Source organism: Vipera berus, assembly GCF_964194415.1.
Source record: "Vipera berus genome assembly, chromosome: 17".
Lineage (NCBI taxonomy): Eukaryota > Metazoa > Chordata > Lepidosauria > Squamata > Viperidae > Vipera > Vipera berus.
The window spans coordinates 1,822,489-1,844,120 of record NC_138220.1 but is presented as its reverse complement, the minus strand read 5'-3'; the positions used below and the strand labels follow the sequence as shown (position 1 = coordinate 1,844,120).

Sequence of the window (21,632 nt, the reverse complement as noted above, 5' to 3'; positions counted from 1 at the left end):
CACAGGATGGGACGTGGCATACAAGCGACGCTTGTGCAAGGCCCTCAGGATTGTCTGCGATGTTACACATCTTTTCCACGACCTGTTTTCCTTCGCGGGGGTGGGGGCTTCGTGGTATCCGAAGCCTAACATCCAGATTCAATCACAGTTTTTAAAGTGTTGGCCTTTGTTATACACAGTTAATGCTGGAGAGCTTGGCCAAGTCTTGAGGGAGAGAAGCATGGCACCCCTTCAGTTTCTCAAGCAGTAAATTGCGTTTTAGAAAACTGCGCCCACCCTGATACTAAGACATTGACGCATCAATCTCATAATTCCTGCCTAGACGCTATACGTCTCCTAGGGGAGCGAAGGAGCAGAAACCTCCCCCCGCCCACCCACCCCCCGGACTTAATTTCTATACTTGCGAAAGGAACAAAAGGTTTTAAAGACTTCTGTTCGATATCCGGCATCTTTTCAGAGTTTTATCCCAAGGCTTGCCAAGGTATGTGCTAAGATAACAATTAATCCCTTAGTACCTTGGTTTCCCTCGACAAAATTGTTTGAAATCTGCCTTTAGTCCCTCTATAATTTACTAACTTTTTAAAGGCTTGAATGAACTTGTTTGCTGGTATATATATATATATTATCGCTCCTTTGGTTAAGTGCGCCGGCCCGGCATTGTTTTCTAACAACAGGAACTGAGCTACTGCAAAATGCCATCAACGTTCTCCTCCCCCCTCCCCAGCCTAAGTGGTAATATTTTGGCGATTTCCAAAAATAAAGCAGGGCTGGTTCTGGTGAGTAGATGCCAAGAGAAAATCCCACGGTGCTAAGCTAGACCAGGAAGCTGAAATTCATTGTCCTGCTAAGATCATACCAAGAATCAGGATTGGCTCAAAGGAGCTTTTCCTACCCCAGCAGGTAGATGCCGCACTGGAGGACAAGGTGGATCTTAAAATCATTAGCCGGGATGGAAACCCAAGAAGAAAGAAAAGAAATCTTTCCTTTTTGCCAACGCAAAACCCCAGTTAAGCCTGAAGACAAAAGGACCTTTCAGAAGCTGTGGGTCCTCCAAGACTGGAGTGTTGGTGTTTTTTTAAGAAGAGATGGACAATCATTTGTGTGAAATGATACGGGGCGTCCAACTCAGGCGGAGGGTTGGACTAGAAGACCTCCGAGGTCCCTTCCAGCTCTTGTTATTCTGTTTCCTGATGGCAAGCAAGTAAGAATTCACCGGGTGGAGGATTCCAGGATTTTTATTTTTATTTTTTCCTTCACCAAATGCATTTTCCAGAGGGAGTGGGGGGGGGGGGGAGAGCAGGAATTCTCAGGAATATCTATTAGACCAAAGAGAAGCCTGATTACTAGGAGACATCAGAGAGCTCTGCTGTCCCCATAAATGCAAGGAAGAATTCGCCCCCGGTTCCAGAGCCATTTAAGGCGAAGCATTTCAGAAGCAACAGAATATCACACACACACACACACTTTTCTTTTCCTTTCTTCTTTTTTTTTTGCTTTAACAGTATCAAGAAATCCAGGCTGCTTCCAGTGACAAGTTACAGAAAAGGGAGAAAGAAAAAAACCTGAACAGCAAGTTGCTCAATTTGAACCAGGCCACTGGTCAAGTTCAGAGTATCAAAGCCAAAGAAACAAGCTAGGGTGGGTGGGGGGGGGGGAAACCAAAACAAAAACCATTTTATATAAAGTTCTCTTTTCCTCTCTTCCTCCCTCCCTCCTTCTCTCTCTCTCCCCACTGATTAACCCACTTTCCCAGACTACGTGCCGTCTGCCGCGCGAGGGCTTAAAGACCTTGAAAACAGTGAATATTCCAGACACAAGAGACAAAATAAACTCGAACCTTGCCGCCCAAACATTTGACACAATTAGACTAAATTGTTGATCATTCCAAAGGGGCTTGGCAACCGGAGAGGGAGCCAAGGAAGAAACAGACTTTGAAAAAAAGAGAGACCGAAGCCAGATGATGAAGCTATGTGGTCTCCAGGGAGGAGCTTTCCCGTACCTCGCTGGTTTAAAAAAAAAATTTAAAAATTGCAGGGACCCTGAACCATGGTGCACAGTTTGGGCGGGGGGGTGTGTGTGTCTAACGTTGAGGGTGCTCACCACAAAACCCACCCAGGAGCTGAGCCAAGCCCCAGTTTGTTTGCTTTTAGCCGCTTCCTTCAGCCTGGAAACACAACAGCCCGTTTTCAAAACTGATGTTTCAGTTAGGAATTTGGAAAATAGACACGGGAGTAGACAAAACAATTTCGAGTCATCCGCCTCTGTCTGGGCTGGGGGCATTTAACAGGAAATCCACCTCAAACATCTCACTGGGACAAGTTGGCTAATTTGAGACACGGAGAAGGTTTGGGAAAGGTCCCGTCATTTCGGGTGCCAGCTCTGGAAAAGCAGTATTCCGCGAGGGTCATCCCACCTCTTTCGCTTCCAAAAGCGCACACGGCTTTAAATTAAGCAACATCCAGCCATGTTCTCCTCTCTCGGCCCTGTTCCTTCCCGGTGTGCAAAATGGCGATGGGAAGAACGCAAGCCTTACGTTGCTTTTCACTAGAGACAATATTCCCTTGATCGAGGTGGGTTGAAAGAGAGAGGCTGGCCCCAGGACAGTCAAGGAAGGTCCGTGGCTTAAGGTGGACCTCAAAGTCAGTCTCTGCATCTCTTTACAGATGGGTCTAGGGCAGGGGTGTCCACCTTTGGCCAACATTTAAGACTTGTGGACTTTTAACTTCCAGAATTCCCCAGCCAGCCAGGACTTAACAAGACTTAACGTTGGCCAAGGTTGGACACCCCTGATCTATGGCGTCCTTTCACATTCCTCTTTTTAAAGACCTTACTTTCTCTGAACAAATAACAGCTGAAAGGGCACCAACTCCCACATCCATTCATTCTATCAGCTTATTTACTTTATAGGGCAGAGAGTAAACTGTCCCTCCGGCCTCTCTCCTCTCTTCCGGTTCTTCGAAGCAGGCCAAAGCTTCTTTGATCTCCAAGCCAAAAACCAAACCCCGGCTCTTCGGCAGAGTTGGTATAATTAGGCACACACACGTTCTTTAGTTCCGAATCTGACATATTTAATACCTTCCCAGTTGCCCAACCGTGACCTTTGTAGCCACTGTCAACTTACTAACTCTCTGCTCTGTTTCCCTTTGTTTTATCTCGCTTTACTGATTCATATCTCAAAAGAGAATTTGTTTGCTTGGCCCCCCTTTTTTTTTTAAAGAACAGCCTACTCCCTAAGGCAATATATAGCTCCTTCTTCCATCCAGAGAGGCATCTTGCACTAGAAACCAAGAATATATATCCCTGCTTCCTGTGGAGAAAGAGCCACTGCTGCCACGCAAAGCCAGCAGAGGCGTCTTAAAGACGTTTAAAACAGAAGGCAAGGTTACGGTCATCCTCCTGGCTTCCATGTATTGACACAGCCACGGGCTTGAAAAACGGGGAACAAGGCCACGCCGGGAACAGATCGGTGGGGCAATGATCTCTCCCATTTACGGCTTGAAGCGGCTGATCTGGTTTAGGGAGGGGGGGGTGTCTGAATGGAGCCCCCCCCCCCACAAAGCTGCTAGCCTGGGATATGGGGACATCAGCTGGAGAGTTTCCAGAAATCCAGAGGCTTTAGATTAGTCAGCCCATGTTAGGGTTCAAATAGCTCCCTAATCAGGCAACATCCTTAGAGGCTCAAAAAGAAAAAAAAGGAAGGTAATATTCAGGTCAACCGTATCACAGGAATCAGGCCTCAAACGTTGGAAGCCTGGAATTAGGAAAAGAAAGAAAGAGTTTCCTGCTATAGGAAACTCGGCCAATGCTGCATCAAAAAAATATATCTATATATCTGGGCTGGATTTGAGCTGAATTTTATATGCCTTTCCACTGCCCGCACCGTGGCATAGAGGGAAGGAAGGGAGAGCAAGGGAAAGAATTCTTGTTCTGTAATATTTCTGGAAAGACAATAAAAGGAAAATTTAACTGGCCTGGTTCCCCTATGGGCATAGTATGGATAAGAAAAGACAGGCCAGCTAAAAGGCTGGTTTCCACTCTCTAACTTTGTTAGGAGACTGTTTCTGGTTATATATTTGCAAGTCCAAGTATTTTCAAGAATTGTCCATAATTTGAAATGATGACAAAGGCGTTCTTCTCCCCCCCACTCCCCCCTTTAATGCTTACAATGCATTGCGGCAAGAAACAGGAGTGCCATTTTGGAGCTAACTTCCTTACTTTGACTGTCGTTCAGAGGCTCAGTGAGGTCTGGCCACTTAGGCATCTCCTGGTGGTGAGAATTCCCTCCAAAAGTCAGCAATGGCCCCGAGGACTAGAAATCCCAGAATCTTCACCCAAATTGGAGAAGGCTAGTCTACCCATTCGTAGGGCAGCATTTAAAGAAGGCCTTCCGAAGATTTCTTGGGAAGCGGTGCAGATCTTTAGGCCAATGTTTTTCAACCTTGCGAGACGTGGAGATGGGTGGACTTCGGCACCCAGGAGTCCACGGTCAGCTCTAGGAAAGCACCTTCATCATCATAATGCTTTCCAGTAAACAGGCAAGCAAGGAAACAGACCCGCGAAATCAGAGTCCAGTTCGAATGGAAGGAAACTTTTCCCCAGAAGTCACAGCGCTTTCAATAAAACACAAAACAACTGCATTCGTACCCTCCAGACCAGAAGGGTGCAAGCAAGGATGGCCCACAATCAGGTGGCAGAACGGCAGCAACGAAGCCATCAGAAACCAACATTTCCTTGGTTCTTAATTCTCGGCCACTCTTTGACCCTTCCAATTCCCCACCTCCCGGCAACTAAGAACGCTGATGTAGGTGCCTTTCGCCAGTTAACATTTAACAGCCATTTCTAGTGAATTCCGAGAAATAAAAAATAAACTTTTGTCCTATTTCGCTGCCAACTGAGGCCACCAAAGGACCAGGGAGAACTTTTGGGGTGGAAATGTTGTGGAACAGCGACTACTTCACAAAACTCTTGTCTGTCTGTCTCTCTCTCTCTCCTTGCCCAGTCCTCCCCACTCCGGGCTCCACCCCTCCCTGGTTCACTTTTTACTACTGCAAGTAATTTCTGAGCCAAAGTGTGTGTGTGATGGGGGAAGAATCTCACAAATTGGTCAACCCAACTGTTACGAACAATTTGGCACAATTTAAAGTGTTTGCCGGTAGTCCTCAAACTTACAAACGTTTATTTGGGGACTGTTCGAAGTTACGCTGTCACCTCTGCGAAGAAAGTGAGGAAAAAGCCCCAACGTGGCAATAAATCAAAGGTACAGATCCCACAGGCGAAAAAGGCAGAGAACCAAATTTTCCTGTATTGTCAGTTTTTGGCCCTCAGCTGCTGTCTGCTGTAAGAATGGCTATAAATTAATTACCATCCAGAGCAGCAATGTCTTCTTCACCGGCTACAGAATACCAAGCTTTCCCCGTAATTGTTCATTTTTCATAATTGCTACTGTGGTTTATTCTTTCTGGAAGTCGGGGGCTTCACCCTAATTCCAGGAACTCAAAAGCTGTACACCTATATGCAACCTTTGACACCTTGTTCCCATTTGCACCAGGAGTAATATAGTATGGCAGAGAGTGGTGTTGTTGTTTTTTTTTTGGGGGGGGGGGGGACTGCATTCCAAAAACCTTTGGATTCTGTCATTAATCAAATGTATAAGAAATGGAAGCTAGATGGGACTGTTAAAAGACAGAATGCATAGAAGTGTGCTGATTTATTATTGATGACAGGAACAACAAAGAAATAAAGAGAAAGGGCGTTGGGAAGGAGAATGTGTGTTAATTCCAAATATATTTGAATCTGCTTCAGGCAACAGAGCATCTGGGCCTCCGTTTTAGGAGGCTCAGGGGATTTTCTTAAGGGAGGGGGGGGGGAAAGGGTTTCTGCATCTGGGCTTTTGGTATTTTGACTCCAGGGCACAGAATAGTAGGTAAAGGTGTACGAGCTTAATGGAGGCGGCCTAAAGATGGACTCCTAGTGATGAAATGTGAACTTTTAACCTTTGCTTAAAAATAGAAAGCATCCTTTCTTTGAATGCCATTTTTCTGATATATATATTTTTTTAAAAAAAAAACCTCCTAAAGGGAATGGTTGTGGAAGGACTTTCAGAAAGAAGTTAACGTGGCATTCCTTAAAAGACTAGGGACCTGTGACACCCCCCCACCCCCCCATCTCAAAAAAAAATGCATCTCCTGGGATTGACCTCTCTTTCCAAAGGGAGTGAATTAAGGTCTTAAAATGAGAGAGAATATAGGAAACAAGGAAGTTGCTCACTTATAAAAACAGCCTTTTGCCACAGAATTTTTCCCTGCTTTCTACCCAGAGAGAATCATCACAAAATCCCAGACTGCAAGCTCAATTGAAGAAAAAAAGAGAATGAACCCGTCCATCCAAGGTTTTGGAATTAGAAGGAAATCTTATATATCTGGCAAATGCATTTCTGGTTTAGCCTTTTGTTCCAGTTCATGTTCAACTTTTTCTTTTCTTTCTTTTTTCTTTGCATCAAACCTCTGAAGGGTTACAAGGAGGGATGTAAAAGTCCTGGCTTCGAACAGAAGTGCTTCAAGTTCAGAGTTGTAAGCAAAACAAGGGCGTGGAGAGCTGATATCCTGTTGGACAGCGGCCCGAAAGAACAAGAGGAGGTGGCCGAGGGCCGGATGCCAACCAAGCTCGGAAAGAATTAAAAAGGAGCCTTTTTGAAGAGCAGTCGGCTTAGTAGCTACACTTGGAATCCCGCATCCAGTTTTGGTCACCGCGATGTAAAAAAGAGGTTGAGACTCTGGAAAGAGTGCAGAGAAGAAGAGCAACAAAGATGATTAAGAGGCTGGAGGCTTAAACATATGAGGAACAGTTGCTGGAATTGGGTATGTCTAGTTTAACGAAGAGAAGGACGAGGGGAGACAGGATAGCAGCCTTCCAGTATCTCAGGGGCTGCCCCAAAGAAGAGGGAGTCAAGCTGTTCTCCAAAGCGCCTGAGGGCAGGACAAGAAGCAAGGGATGGAAACTAGTCAAGGAGAGAAGCAACCTGGAACTAAGGAGGAAATTTCCTGACAGCCATTTGTCTGAAATGGTGTAGGGTTTCCTGCCTGAGTAGGAGCTTAGACTAGATCAGGGGTGTCCAACTCAATTTCATTGAGGGCCACATCAGCATTGCGGTTGCCCTCGGGGGGGGGGGGGGAGGTGGGTGTGGCCAGAGTGGGCGTGGCCTACTGGGTGGGCGTGGCTAGAGTGTGTGTGTGGCCTACTGGGTGGGCGTGGCCAGCTCTACATCGTTCGCATCAAGGGTGCCTATGGGGGCCTGGGTAGGAGTGGGACAGATCTGGGGGTCTCTGGCAGAAGGAGGGTCTCTGGGCCAGGGCCAAGGAAGTGGGGGCCGTTCCCTCACTGTTTCCAGGATGGCTTCGTGGGCCACATGAAACCACTTCGGGGGCCGGATCCACCCCCCCGGGCCTTGTGTTTGACATGTCTGGACTAGATGATCTCCAAGGTCCCTCCCAACTTTAAACTGATTCGCAGGCGGCTATTTAAAACAACAACAATCTGAAAGGGAAAGTCATTTTCATGAAATGTAGGTTTATCTCCCACCTTCCAGCACACAGCTGCCAGAGGGTTAGGGACTCACTTGAAAACTGGGCAACAATGGCTGCCGAAACGTTTTTCCTGCAGTCCATCCAATATTCCTTGTTTTGCCTGCCGAGTACAGCAGGATCGTATTTCTCCTTTTTTTTTCTCCTTCCTTCCCCACCCCCTCCTCCTCCTCCTCCTCCTCCTCTCTGCTTTCATTTTTTTCAAAGAAAAAAAATATTATTCCAGGCCTGGCAGATGTGTGTTTTCTTTCTTCCATAGAAACCGACCAAACAGCGAATCGTAGCCAGCAGGCCCTTCAAATTCAAACAGCGAAGGGAAGGAGAGAAGGAAGGCAGAAAGATCCAGAAGGTGGCACAATGCCGGGAGGGGTGGGGTGAGCTACTTTGCTTTCCCTATCAAGATGCAATTAAAGTAATAAAAGAAATCTCCCATAAAAAAACTGGGGAGTGGGAGGGAGAGAAATGGTAAGGAACTCAAAGAAACTCAAGAACTCACCCACCCAACTACAGACCAAAAGTTATAGCCATATCAAATTTCCTTGCTTTCTCCCCCACCCACCCACCCACCCCCGTCCCCCTCCCTGGGGGCTGAAAATTTGAGGAACTGCAGTCCCCACCGTGGGAAGGGAAGGGAATCAGCTTGTGGACCGGCAAGTGTCATATAAATAATATACAACCAGTGTGTGTGCGCGGAAAAAGCTAAGTAGAGCTGCACTGTTTTTTTTTCCACTTGCTTTGTGGGTTTTCAGCTCTGAAAATTAAGAGAAATTTAGCCCCTGTCAACGGCTTATTAATCATCCTAACATGGTCGTCCCATTTTTCCACTCCTGGGGGGATTTAAAAAGCATATATAGAGGAGAAAGGGGGGTGGAAACATTGGAAGGGCCAAGATGTTTCTTTTCTTGGTCACTCTCTTAATGCTTTTTTGTAGACAGCCGACAGAGGAGCAGCATAGAAGAAGGAGACAAGCGAGGCAGATCTGAATGCAGGTATGCGGCCCAGTTTGTCTGCGGCTGGTAATTTTGTCCTTTCATCCCTCTCTCCGTGAGGGGATGCTGTGCAGTGATGGAAAGCAGCTGAAATGACAAGAAAAAAGAGGGGGCTGTTTTGGGGAAGGAGGGAGGGAGAGGCCAAAATCGCCATTTCTATATATGCTCCACCAAGATCATCCGAGCATCCAGTTCCACCTGGGCTGTAAGAGCACATTATTTTTTTTTTTGGTCCTGGGTTCAAGAGAAACGCAACAGACGGAAGGAAAAATTTGGGGGGAACTCTTCAAAACCTTTTGAGTCACAATCTGATTTGGCGGTAGAGAAAGCAACGGAAGGGGTCTCTCTCTGTCTCTTCAAACCCCTGCTGAAACACCAGAGGTTTGAAATGAGACTGTTTCAACAGGATTGTGGCTTCTCATCCTGAGCCTGTACATGATTTCATCATTTATGTTCTTTCTTTAATAAATATATGCAACACTGCTTGTCCAAATCGTGTCTCAAAGCAAGTTGCAATTTTAAAAAAAAAATTCAAACTGCATAAACTATCTAAGAATTATACCATTATCACCACCTCCCTGAGATTTTATTCAAGCTGTGTATTTTTCCCCTGTTGGAATAAATTCAAGTTTCATTTAATTTAGGTTCTGGCCTGAGACCTAAATAGCCTCAGTCACCACAGAGCAGTTTCCCCTGACCTGAGGTTGCCCAGATGTTGCAACAGTCACCCCAAACATCTGGAAGGTACCAGGCACCAAGAGGCTTTGCTACTGGACAATGAAATCTTTTAGGAACCGTATTTTCCTAAGAACTCAAAAGCGGGTTCCTTCAAACAGTGGCTAGATTTACCGCAATGAACCGCTGACTCTGATGCCTGGAATAAAAATCCTTGGGTTTAGTTCATGTGGCTACATCGGCATCTCGGTTTGCAAATAAGGACTGGATTTGTTTAACCACAAAGAAGCCCGAACCAAACCAATCCATCAAAGAAGTAACTTATGCTAGAGACAAGCCAATGGTCAACCCCTGTGGATCAGAAGTAGACTAAATAACCTAGCTCAGGGCTCTTCAGACTTGGCCCTTGGATGACTTGTAGACTTCAACTCCCAGAATTCCTCAGCCAGCTTGCACGCTGGCTGAGGAATTCTGGGAGCTGAAGTCCACAAGTCATCAAAGGGCCAAGTTTGAAGAGCCCCAAGGTAGATAGACACATGATATAATACTGCTAAGTTTGTAAGCCGCCCTGAGTCTTCCGAGAAGGGCGGGATATAAATGGAATTAAAATAAAATAAAAAATAAATAAAATGATATAAGGATAGCAATTTCTTAAGCACTTGCCAAACTAGTCATATTTAAAAACACCCTGAAATAAATTTAACTGCTTTCATTTCTTCCTGCCCACCCCACAAAGCAACATCCCAGCATCTGCAGCTGGGCTATCGCAAAGGTCCTTGTTTACTTCTTTCTCACTCTGCTTTTAAATTTACTGTATTAAGGAGAAAAGGAAAAAGGGCAACACACCCGTTCCGAGTTAAGCTCTAAGGCTCAAAATCCAGTTTAATCACTTTACATCCAAGCATCCGTCTTGGAATCCACACCAGCCACAAACGTTTGACGCAAGTTGCAGGGAATTGGCTATGTCAGGACTTTAAAGAAAATACCTCTGTTGCACCATCCCCAAGCGTCACGTGACAACTGACTCACATTCATGGATGGGTGCCGTGTCCCGGGCTCACGTGATCCCCCTTTGTGAGCCTCTGACCAGGAAAGTCAGTAAGGGAACCAGTTTCACTTAACAACCGTTGTCACTAATATAAGAACCACAGTGATTCACTTAAGAAATGCGGCGAGAAAAGTCGTAAAATGGGGCAAAACTCACGTAACAAATTTCTCACTTAGCGACATAAATTTTGGCCTCATAACTTGAGGACTCCCTGTAAAGGTCACGTGTCCTTATAAGGGGGTTGATTCTAGGCCCCATGCTCCTGCTGTGTTCACAGAACGGACATTGTGTCTTAAAACGAGCGTGTGCGTCCCACGCTACGGGAAGACAACAGCCAAACCTTTCCCCGAGAGACGATCCAATCCCCGCTTTAGCCTTGGCTGAAGGGTTTTGCGCAACCCCAGCCCCAGAAGCCTGTCCACTCCTTTGCCAAGGTCACGTGTGAACAGGGCTAAGGATGCTATCGTGACGATTTCCATGTCAGCAGTGACGCTGGGTGGAAAAGTATGCGGAAACACAACTCAGACAGGGGAAGCCGTGCCAGAGGAGAACGATCAAAATGCGATTAAGGCCTTGCCCATTTGGGCCAGGGCTCCTTCATTGATTCCCTAAGCCAAAGCAGGCCTCTCGTGACGAGCTGTCGGGAACCCACTCCAAATTTAAAAAGGATTTCAGGGCGAAAGCACAATGCACCATTAGGAAGCCATTAAAAAGCCATCAGAGACAGGAGGGAACGCACCCGGGCGCTTCCTGCCTGCTTGGCCTCTTCCTAACCCCATTCTGGGCCATACCTTTCCAGATAAATATCTCGCACAAACAAAATTACCTATGATTGCACCAGCCGCTGAACTTCTTCTCCGGAGAAGTTCCCACTGCGGGGAGCGGTGTTGCCTTGCCACACAGACGTAAACAAAGGGGAGCAGACGAGAAAAACAAGTTTTAATTAAAGCCACTTCGGCGTAATCAATTTTCCCTTCGACACCATTTCTAATACAACTTCTGCAGTCTGAGTAAGCCGCTACACAAACTCAGGAAGGAAAAACAGGTCTTCCAACCCTGCACGGCTCCACAAAGGTGGAATCTCCAGATTTTCCTTTGGAAAAGAAAGAAAGAAACAACCTCCACAGTCCCACATAGGAAGTGTGTGCTGGAGGGTAGGTTTATTATCGAAAAGGAAGAAACGAGGTAGAAAAAACAAGAAAGCAGACAGTTACATTACCCAGTCAAAACAAACAAACAGACTGGCTATTAGGAGGAAACTAAATAACTAATATTATAAATAACTGCAGATCATAGAGGCTAACGTCAATTCCTCTCTTTTTGTAACCTTCCCACCACCTTTTTTGTTTTCTTCACAACTTTGCTTAATGGACAGCTCCAGTGTCTTCCTTGGGGACCCTGAAGCGTGTGTAGTTTTGGAATTAAGATAAGCCCCGTTCCAAATAAAATATTCTTCTTTTAAAAAAGAATTGAAAAGGAAGCATGCATCGGATTTGTACAATATGCCAGACTGGGTTTAAGGCTGTTGTCTGCCTTAGGGCCTTGCGTGAAGCTCGCCTGTGTTGCACTGATCTGAGAAACTGGATGTCGTGGTTTGTTCATCCAGATTTAGAGTGGTGTGTGTTTTGCACAGCCAGCTCTGTAATACATTGAAGGAAGCCCAATAGTCAAAACAAAACAACAACAACAACAAAAGGCTCGGCAAAAAAGGGGCTACGTCTTTCCCTGTCCACTTCAAAAATCACATGTTTCCTTGATATTAGAGAAGTGGGGAGGTGTTGCCAAAATCTATACTAGCTGGAAGTTGACATCCTCCACCCTACACACTGAAAGCAAACCAAGCCCAGGAAGGAAAGATTCCTCCCTCTTAAATTTGATTGACAGTACCAACCCCAGACAGCCCCACGTGCCCCAATTTTGCTTCCATCCTCACCAGGTCTCCCAATGCAAGATGCGGGGGGGGGGATTCTTGGTGTTCCACTTGCAGGCAAGTGGAAGAGCATTCTTTTTTAAAAAAAAAAACAACAACCCCAAACCTTCCTTGCACCTTCTCCCTCCACCCCCCTTTCCTAACTCGCTGGGGGGGGGAGGGGAGAAGGCGGAGAAGCTAGAAGTTTTGAAGTCTGGTCAGGAAGTGAAAAGCACAGACTAGCTGTTCCGTCTTCAGGGCTTCCCTCCCTCCTCTTCCTTGCAGCCACTGCTGCTGCCAGCTTCCTGGCCCGTCTGACGCCTCGCATTGACTCATTTTACAGCGCTCTTAAAGTCACAAGGAGACATTTTGGGAGAAAAGTCACACGGGCAGCTCTCTTTCTCCGGTCGTGGATCACGTTGCACACATGGCCTCATCTGAACAAAAATGGCACAACGAAATAGGTTCTCCTGCTTGAGCAGGGGGCTGGACTAGAAGACCTCCAGGGTCCCTTCCAGCTCTATTCTATTCTATTCCAAATCAAAATGAATCAAGGCCCAAAACCAATTCTGGGTGGCTCAGAAAATAACAAGTAAAAATAATGTTTACTAATCATATAAGGGACCAAAGCTAATAAAGGGACTAAAGTTCTGGGGGGTGGAACACATCTGATCTGAGCTCTCTCCTAAACAGGCGTAAGAATGGGGCGCGCTTCAACTCCAGATGCGACTGATACCCCCCGTAAGGATGGGTCCACCAGAAAAAAAGGCTAAAATGGACACTGAGGTCCAGTGGATGCCCAGATGCGCAAAGATGACCTAAGAACGTGGGACGATGCCTATAAAAGGTAGGGAAGAAGGCGTGAAAGAGATCCATAGAAAGTTGCTCTGAAGAAGATGCAAAATGACAAATACAGGGGGTGTTATGTCAGCATCTAAAATTAAGAAATTATCTTTCTTACATACAAACAGAGGCAGCTGGCACTTGCAAGAAAAACGATGGAATTGGGTTTTATGGTTCTCGGATATAGTCAATGGCAGGGGCGGGCAACTACTGTACAGCAGCTTTATGACCTGTGGACTTCAACTCCCAGGATTCCTGAGCCAGTTGAAGTCCACAGGTCATAAAGGGGCCATAGTTGCCCACCCCTGGTTTATGAGTTGGTTTGGGCACACACTTTCATCCGCTGGACTCCACGCCCACAGAGGATGCAAGAATCTGATGCCACAGTTCAAGCCCACTGTCCAATTTCTGACAGGCACGGGTTTCTTAGCATGGCTAAGCTCACGTTTCCCACCTCCGGTGCTCTCTGGGGGTGCAATTACCAAATTTCAGACTTCACAGCCACAGTTGAGGAAGGTGGGAAGCTGTGCAGAAATAAGCAGCAATTATTCAGCCTTTGCCAGCATAATTTCCTCCGGTGGTAAGGGGAAAAAAAAACTGCTTGCAAAACACAAGTTGGATCTGTCACGGATCCAGAAAGCCGTAACTACAAGTCCCATAAACCCTTGCCACCTTGACAGCCTCCCATACTTATTTAGCTTACTTCAGAGGCCTTTTTGCCACTTTCTCCAAGGCAAGTAACCAGAAGAGAAAGGGCAGTTTGGCAAAAGGATGCTCGGCTGGTGCTTATCTTAAAAGATTTTCAATTCCCGGTGAAGGGCATTTTCCAGTTTCCTAAATATTTTACACATTACTGGCTGTAAGGCAGAGCTAGTGAGTTTACTGTGCTTCTTTTGTTGCTGCATTTATTATCACAACTGTTTCATGCTTTTTCCTTTTTTAATCTCTGCTACGCAGCTATTTCGATTGTTTAATATAGAGTAGTTTCATTTTATAGCACATGGCTTTTAAAAGACTAGCACGCCCAGCTGCCAGGAACTCTGATTGAGAAATATAACTAGAGAAATATCACCGAGCATTTGGCTGAATTTGATGAGTGTTAGAAGTCCAGAGATTTCTGGAGTGTGTCAGGTTGTGTCAAGCCTAACAATCGAAACAGAAGCACAGTTGTATACAAAAACATAGAGGAATAAAGTACTTTACTCCAGCAAGATTAATAACGGTGGGAATTTTCGATATCTGACTTTTCTAAACAAATTGGCTCGGAAAACCCATTTAGAGCAACTGAATTTATACCAAATACGAAAATCAGCCTTTATACCAAGTGAGAAAGGAAACGCATCAACGTAGTGTCTTAAAGCTCAGAAAAGAATATTGTGGCCCAGTTTTGTTTTGTTTTTCACTTGGTAGTCTCCAAAAATCTAAAATCAAGTCATTCCCATGAAACCGTGGCCTCAAAAGCCTTTGAGCACTAAAGTTGTTGGGGAATTTTGCATTTTCAAGTGAACGGTGGCAACTATTTCTTCTATAGCAGCTAAAATAGGAAAACATTCTCGGTGGGACTTTTGCGATGCAGTTCTTGGCTCAAAGCCTACGTGCGACGGGAGAACTGAATACGCACTGCATGTTTTCCAAGGATGTCACTGGTTGCTGATAGAATGGCTAAGGACATTTAAAAAAAAACCTGACCTGGGCTATTTACTGGTATGCAATTAATTCCCCTACAAGAAAAACTGCAGGATGAAATCCAGAACGCCCTTTTCTCTGCACCTGTAATCCAGATGTGAGGATTGGCTGCAGGAACCCAGTGGCTACAGCTTGGGGACTCCTGTCTAAGAAACAAGACTTACACCCGCTCGCCCACGCGTTAAAAATATAGGATTTTACTCTGGCCTCCTAAAACCACAGTTGCACCCCCAAACGCATCTCCAGTTTCAATTTTCAACGCCTCAGGGTTGATAAAGCTTGTGGGCAAAAGAAAAAAAACCCCGAAAAATAGAAAAGGCCGCTGCTGCCGCTGCCAGTACAGAAAACCATGCCAGCCAGAGGAAGTGATTAAAAATTAAAGCAAGATACAGAAGGCTGGAAGGGTGTAACTGCCGAGCAAGACTTTCAACTTCAGCTTTGTAAATGAATCTCACCTTTTCTACCCTCGCCACCCCGGTCTCATGGAAGGCAACTGGGGTGGGGGGGAGATTGTCCCCCCACCCACCCTGTTCTCAAAGCCCACAAGCCCTGGGCCTTCCTTTCCCCACAGTTAAAGGGCTGGAGGCGAGAAGCAAGCCCCCTACGCAACTTAAAGAGGGCGGTTGGGATTTGGTCACCACGTTATCAAAAAGATGTTGAGACTTTGGGAAAGTGCAGAGAAGAGCAACAACGGTGATGAGGCGAAGAAGGGTTGCAGGAATTGGGCATCTCTAGTTTAAGTAAGAGAAGGACTAAGGGTGACATAGCCGTCTTCCAACATTTGAGGGGCTGCCACAAAGAAGAAGGCTGGGGGGGGGCAACCTATTCTCCAAAGCACCTGAGGGCAGGAAAAGAAGCAATGGATGGGAAGTAATTCAAGGAGAGAAGCAACCTAGAACTCAGGAGAAATTTCCCGACAGAGTGAGGACAATAAGCCAGTGGAGCGACTTGAGTCCAGATGTTGTGGATGCTCCAAGGCTGGAGGTTTTTAAGAAGAGACTGGACAGCCATTTGCTCCGGAATGATACAGGATTTTCTGCTTGAGAAGAGTTAGACTAGAAGACCTCTAAGGTCCCTTCCAATCCGGTTGTTCCCTTATTATCCCCTTCCAGGTTCAGAGTTGGGGGTGCCGATCACAGATGCTGGGCCTTGAAAACAGCTTAACAGTTATCCTGGTCAGATGTGGGGGTGGGTGGGGGAACGGAGTGAGGGGAGGGGAGGCCCAGTCCTTCTTTAGAGCCCATTCTTCCTCTAACCCTGACCTTTTTTTCCACTCAATTATCCGAAATCCATCATTAAAGCCCCCCCTGAAAAGAAAGCTACAAGTCTCAAGGTTTTTCCCCTTTGCTGGCGGGGCAGCTGGGGTGCAGAGACGCAGCAGGGGAAGTGGGAAGGAGACCTTGGAACAAATAAAAAGAACGGTTGTATAGCCCCTCTTTCGCCCCCCCCCCTCCCTTTCTTCAATGCAGCTAATTCTGTGGTAATAAAACATTAACAATGACCGTGCCCAGCTTGCTCGCTCTCCTCCCTCCCTCCCCCCCCCTCTCTCTCTGCTTCAAACATCTGAGGTTTAAGAGCTTCGGTGGCTGGAGCCACCCACCCACCCACCTCTTTCACTCTGTACCTATCTGGGGGCATTTCTCATTGACTTTACCTGCGTGTTTTGTTTGTTTTTTTAAGGTATTAATATCTGTACATCAAGCTAAGCAAAGATGAGGACAAGCAAACCCACACAGGGTTTAGGCACAGCCGAGCTCTGCAAATGTAGCCGCTGCGGTTTGTAAACTTGTGTTTTGTGCAGCCAGCCAATTAGGCCGGGCCTCCGACGAAACCGTGCTTTGCAGGATGCCCGAAACCCAGTCAGGAGGGGAGCCCAAACACACAATGCTTTATCGCTTAACCTCAATATTCACACTCTGAAATGGGAAACAAAAAACGGGGTAGCAAATGTTACTATGGTTTCTGTATAACAACAACAACAAGAAGTGGATTTCTTTTCTTTTTTCTTTTCTCCTCTCTTTTGCTTCTGGGTAATGAGCAGTTGGACCTGACCGGGGCCATGTTGCAAGAGCGTTTTTTCACCCCCAAACCGGTGATTGTGAAATATGATCCTCCACTTGATCTAGGGTGCTGAGATGTTTCTTCTCGAACTACTTCTTCTCATTTTTTGCCCTTGTAACTGGCTTCAGGGTCACTTAAGCTGAAAGATGACTAATCTAAGGTTAACCACAGACACTGCGCCACACCCTCTAGGCGAGATACCGTGCCCCCAAAGCCTAGCATTTTTTTTGCATCTTCCTTTAAAATTTAAAAAGAAACAGGCTTCTTAAAATGTCCCCAGCATTCGGCCTCCGTTTCGCCTCTCTGCTCCCCCAAGGGGCCTTTTTTTTTTTTAAGAAAAAGAAAACCATCATCCATTACAGTCATTTCCCTAATGAGTCAAAGCCGCTTCTGTTCGGCCTGCAGAAAGGTCTTGACCTCTGACCTTTGCCCCCTCAAATGCCTCCAGCAAGCCCCCCCTCTTCCAATATTTTATGGGGCTGCCTGGCGGGTAATAAAATTGCCAAGAGGCTCCATTGTGGAGAAGGGCAGATGGGATCCTCCATGTTTAAAGGAGGAGGAGGAGGAGGAGGAGGAAGGTGGAGGGCTTTGGAGGGGGGGGGTTCAGCCCCAGCAGAAAGTTTTAGAGGTGCTCAGGAAAAGAAGGATCCAAAACCAACTGGCAGCTGCCCAATTCTTACACGTGCAAAAAATTCCCTTCAAGGTTACCTTTGCTTACCTTGGCCTATCGACCACACTAGCTGGTAATCTCACTATCACATCTCCATTCTGCTTCTACGTAACCTGGGATATTTTAGCCTGCAGAAATGTTGCCGACCGTCTTATTGGGCGATACGGAACAGGGTGCAAATCCTTTTTAAAAAGCATCTCGCAAATGTTCTTAAACCCCAATCACCGATAGATAACCTCCTGATTCCCCCCTTCGACCCAAAGGCTGCGTCTGATTTCCGATGGGTTTATGACGTTTTTAGACTGCTTCAATCTACGTCCTTATCCACGCTTTGCTTAAGCGTGGATTATTCCAATTTTCTGGCTTCTCGCTGCACAGGGAACCCTAAAGTAACGTACAGGCTGGGGATTCCGGCAGCCTCATCGGGGTTTCCCAAGTTAAGCTTAAACCACGCAGGCATTTTATGTCTTTCTTTTAGCTCCAGACATGCTGCCTGCATGGTTTTTCCCCTGTACAAAAGAGTTAATTTACTGCCATCGTTTAGAGAATATATAAGCTATTGCAAGGAACAGGCTGTTCAGTTTTTCTACATAGTGCTTCACGTCACTTCCTCAACTCTAGCTGGCAATTTCCCCGGCTTCCTAATTCCTATTTTATTTTTAGCGGACATAAACCATTTTCTTCTGCACAAAGAGTCTATCTGCGAAAATTGATCTGTGGGGTTTTTTTTCTCCCTCCCCCTGACAAGTTTATGGTAAATGATTATTTCAATCCACAGTTTTTGCTTTGGTTTGGGTTTTTTTTGGGGGGGTGGGGGTGGGGGGAGAAGCAGCTGGCAATATAGGCAAACTTCACCAGACTGGTTTCATTATTTTTGAGAGGTGAGGTGAGGTATAGATCCAGTTTAAATTTATTTTTTTTCTTCCAAGAGTCGTTTATTTGCAGCAATGATCACAAACTACACAAAAAAACTTCCATTGTGTTTTAGAAACATAATGTTCCATTGTGTTTTTTTTATGCTTGAATGGTTTGGTTTTCATCCCGGTGTTTTGTTCAGGAGCTCATGGGGCATATACACAGTGCTCCCTTTTTCCCCCAAGACAACCCTGCGAGGTAGGCAGGGCTGAGAAAATGGGACTGGCTCAAAGTCATGCAGGGAATTTGTCTGTAGAGAAGTCATTTCAATCGGATCTCGATTATGATTGGACAGATACAGTTCTGGAATAAGCAATGGGTTTATTTTCAAAGCTGGCCAAGGGAGTTATATTTTCAGAAAAAACTCCACAAACAGGGCTCTTTTTAATAGCTTGAGGGGGGGGGGTTCCCGTTTTACGGCACAGGTGTTAATGTTGATCCCAGGAAAAGCCAGTGAAAAGCGTTTTGATTTGTAAAAGAGCGATTGTTGATCAAGTGGGCCCCTAAACCTTCCAGAAAATATTCAAGTGGTCTTGCCAAAGAAGTTTCAAGAACTGCTCAAGCGGTATTATTTCACCGCTCGGCTGATGCGAGTGTTCCAAAAAGGCACATTTTGCTAAATGAAGTCAAACACACTTTCTACTTCAAATGTGAACCCAGCTTAATTGTTTATTGCCACTTAATTACTTCATGCCACTTAGAAATATTTGTTTATTTTTCAAGGATTTCAACAGCCAATTTATTTCTTTTCTCTCTCTGTGTGTGTGTCTCTGTCTCTATCTTTTTTTTTTCTTTTTTCTTTTTTTAGATTTTAAAGATGCACAACTCCTGCACCCCAAAAGCCGATACAGGAAAATTTAGTCTCCTCTTCCAGTGTGGGTCATTGTGGCATTGTATCTGCTTCATAGTGATCAGATTTGCCCCCCTAACTTGAGACTTTACACTCAAGAGGAACTATAAAATGCAGTCCCCATCTGTGACTTTTAATAAGATTTCCTTCTTCAACAATTTCTTCATTCACACACACACAGGCTGCCCTGTTGAAAACAAGCTCTACATTTTATTTAATCATCTGTAACATTCTCATCTCTCTCTCTCTCTCCTAGCCACCAAATCCCAAGAGAAGACTTTGACCACATCAGAAACCGTGGGTTCAACCAGCCGAGGATTTCCTACGCCTGACCAATTCTGGACCTAGTTTTGCAAGAAGAAACTGCTTTTTCTTTTTCTGACTTCCCATCTAGCGCATCAAAGATTCCATTCAGGTATTTCACTCTGCAAATCTTAATAGAACACGGTATGGCAAAGGCTTGTACAGGTTGTTAACCACACCATTTGTATGGATGTTGTAGAGATGGGGAGCTTGAAATCTCCCGGATGTAGTTTAAACACCATCTTCCACATTCCTACACCTCTGGCTAAGTTACCTGGGGGCTGCTGGGAGTTGTAGTCTAGCCGCTTTGCTGGGTTTTTAAATAAAGGGGTTAAGCGTGTGAACACAGTATGCTGCAGATTAAAACGAGGTCCCTTTTTCTCCAAGTACCCCAGAGGGAGCAGGAAGCTTGGTTTGCAAGGTGGCACAAAATGCACACATTTTGACCCCAGTGATTTTGGCAGGTCAAGGCAACTCCCACCAGCCCCCAGGTAGCTTAGCCAGAGGTGAAGGGATGTGGAAGAAGGAATCAAACTAGAACTGGGAGATTTCAGGATCCCCCAATCTGTGACCCAGCGTGCCTTGACCTGCCAAAATCACCGGGTCAAAATGTCCAGTTTGTGCCACTTTGTGGATTGAGCTTCCTGCTGTCTGTTTCTGGCGGGGTGGGGGGGCTTTCAAGTGCTTTCTCCTCAGAGACAGGGATGGTTGGGAATGGTGTTGCTCCAACATGCCGGAGGCAGCACAGCACCAGCTAATCCAGGGCCTTTGGGAGGCAAAGAATGGGTTTCTAGCTGCTTTTTCCCATCCTGGCTTGGAAGAGCAAAACTAGCTGCAAAAGGCTGGCAGTGCTGGCAAAGATGGTCTTGCTAAAAGACCACAAAACACGCCTCCCCCGTGGAAAGCTCTCTCCCTCGAGATCCCAGTGCTTTGTCTTTAACCCCAATGTGCACGTTACAGGCTTCACAGTCTCACTGCCGTGTTCCCAGGTCCCCAAGGAACCATGTGGGATCCGAGCGGCGCATTGCCTGACGAGTTACTGCTTGGAGCGTGGCTGATTTCCCAGGAGGAAGCAGCTCTGAGTAACATGGTTGCATTGATCATATTTTGTTGTAGCATTATTTTTTTTTAAAAAAAACAAAAAACCAGGATAGGCTGTACTGTAAGCTCATGGAGAGAGTCTCCAAAAATAGAATCACGCAGGGATAAATTACAGAAGTTATCTTCCCGTTTAGAAATCTGGGCAGTTTCCACTGTTAAGCTGTGATATGTTATGAGAAAAAGGACCTCGGTTTAATCTGCAACACACTTAACCCCATTACTTAACAACCCAGCAGCTGTAATTGCCTACTGTGTGACACCAGGCTACTGTTAAATTAGGTGGCTTTTTCACAGTTTCATCAGATATTCTAAACTCAGCCTGCCTGCTTACGAGTCCTCCTCTTACTACAATTCATTAGTGACTGTTCAAAGTCCCTATGGCACTGAAAAAGGGACTTAGGAATGTTTTTCACACCTATGACCGTTGCAGCATCCCCATGGTGACAAGATTAAAATTCACACAGCCGGCAACTGAGTCCTATTTATGACGGTTGCACTGTCCCAGGGTCATGTGATCACCTTTTGTGACCCTCCGACCAGCAAACTCCCCAAACTGATGGGGAATTCCTATGCTGGCTGAGAAGTTAACACTCCAGACATCCTAAAGTTACAAAGGTTGAGAAACACTGATCTAGAACAGGGGTCTCCAAACTTGGCAACTTTAAGACTTGTGGACTTCAACTCCCAGAATTCCTCAGCAAGCACGGTGCATAGCTAAAACAGAGGTCCCTAAAGCAGAGGTCCCCAACCATTTGGGCACCAGGGACCGGTTTCCGTGGAGAGAGGTTTTTCCATTGACCGGCGAGCGTGTGGTTTTTCATCAGGATTGTCCAATTTTGAGCCGAATTGCTCAGATTAACTGTCGCAAAAACACAGGGATGGTTTTTAACAAGTCGATTTCATCCACCAGGATAAGCACTGGTAGGGGGACAATGAGATTGTGACCTGCCAAAAGGCATTATCCAATGGAAAAACGACAAGATGCTGATCAGGAAAGACCGG

General features: G+C 45.9%; 1 protein-coding gene and 1 long non-coding RNA gene across 3 annotated transcripts in view; one reads left to right on the top strand and one right to left on the bottom strand.

The window, feature by feature from the left end:
* SKI (SKI proto-oncogene) overlaps window positions 1–21,632 on the bottom strand; it is an 89,014-nt gene that overhangs the window by 25,107 nt on the left and 42,275 nt on the right. The window lies entirely within an intron of this gene.
* On the top strand, window positions 6,664–19,695 carry LOC308675862. Its single transcript, XR_014028225.1, has 5 exons — window positions 6,664–6,857; window positions 7,840–7,954; window positions 8,512–8,569; window positions 12,895–13,048; window positions 19,483–19,695. It is a non-coding gene; the product is annotated as an uncharacterized lncRNA (long non-coding RNA).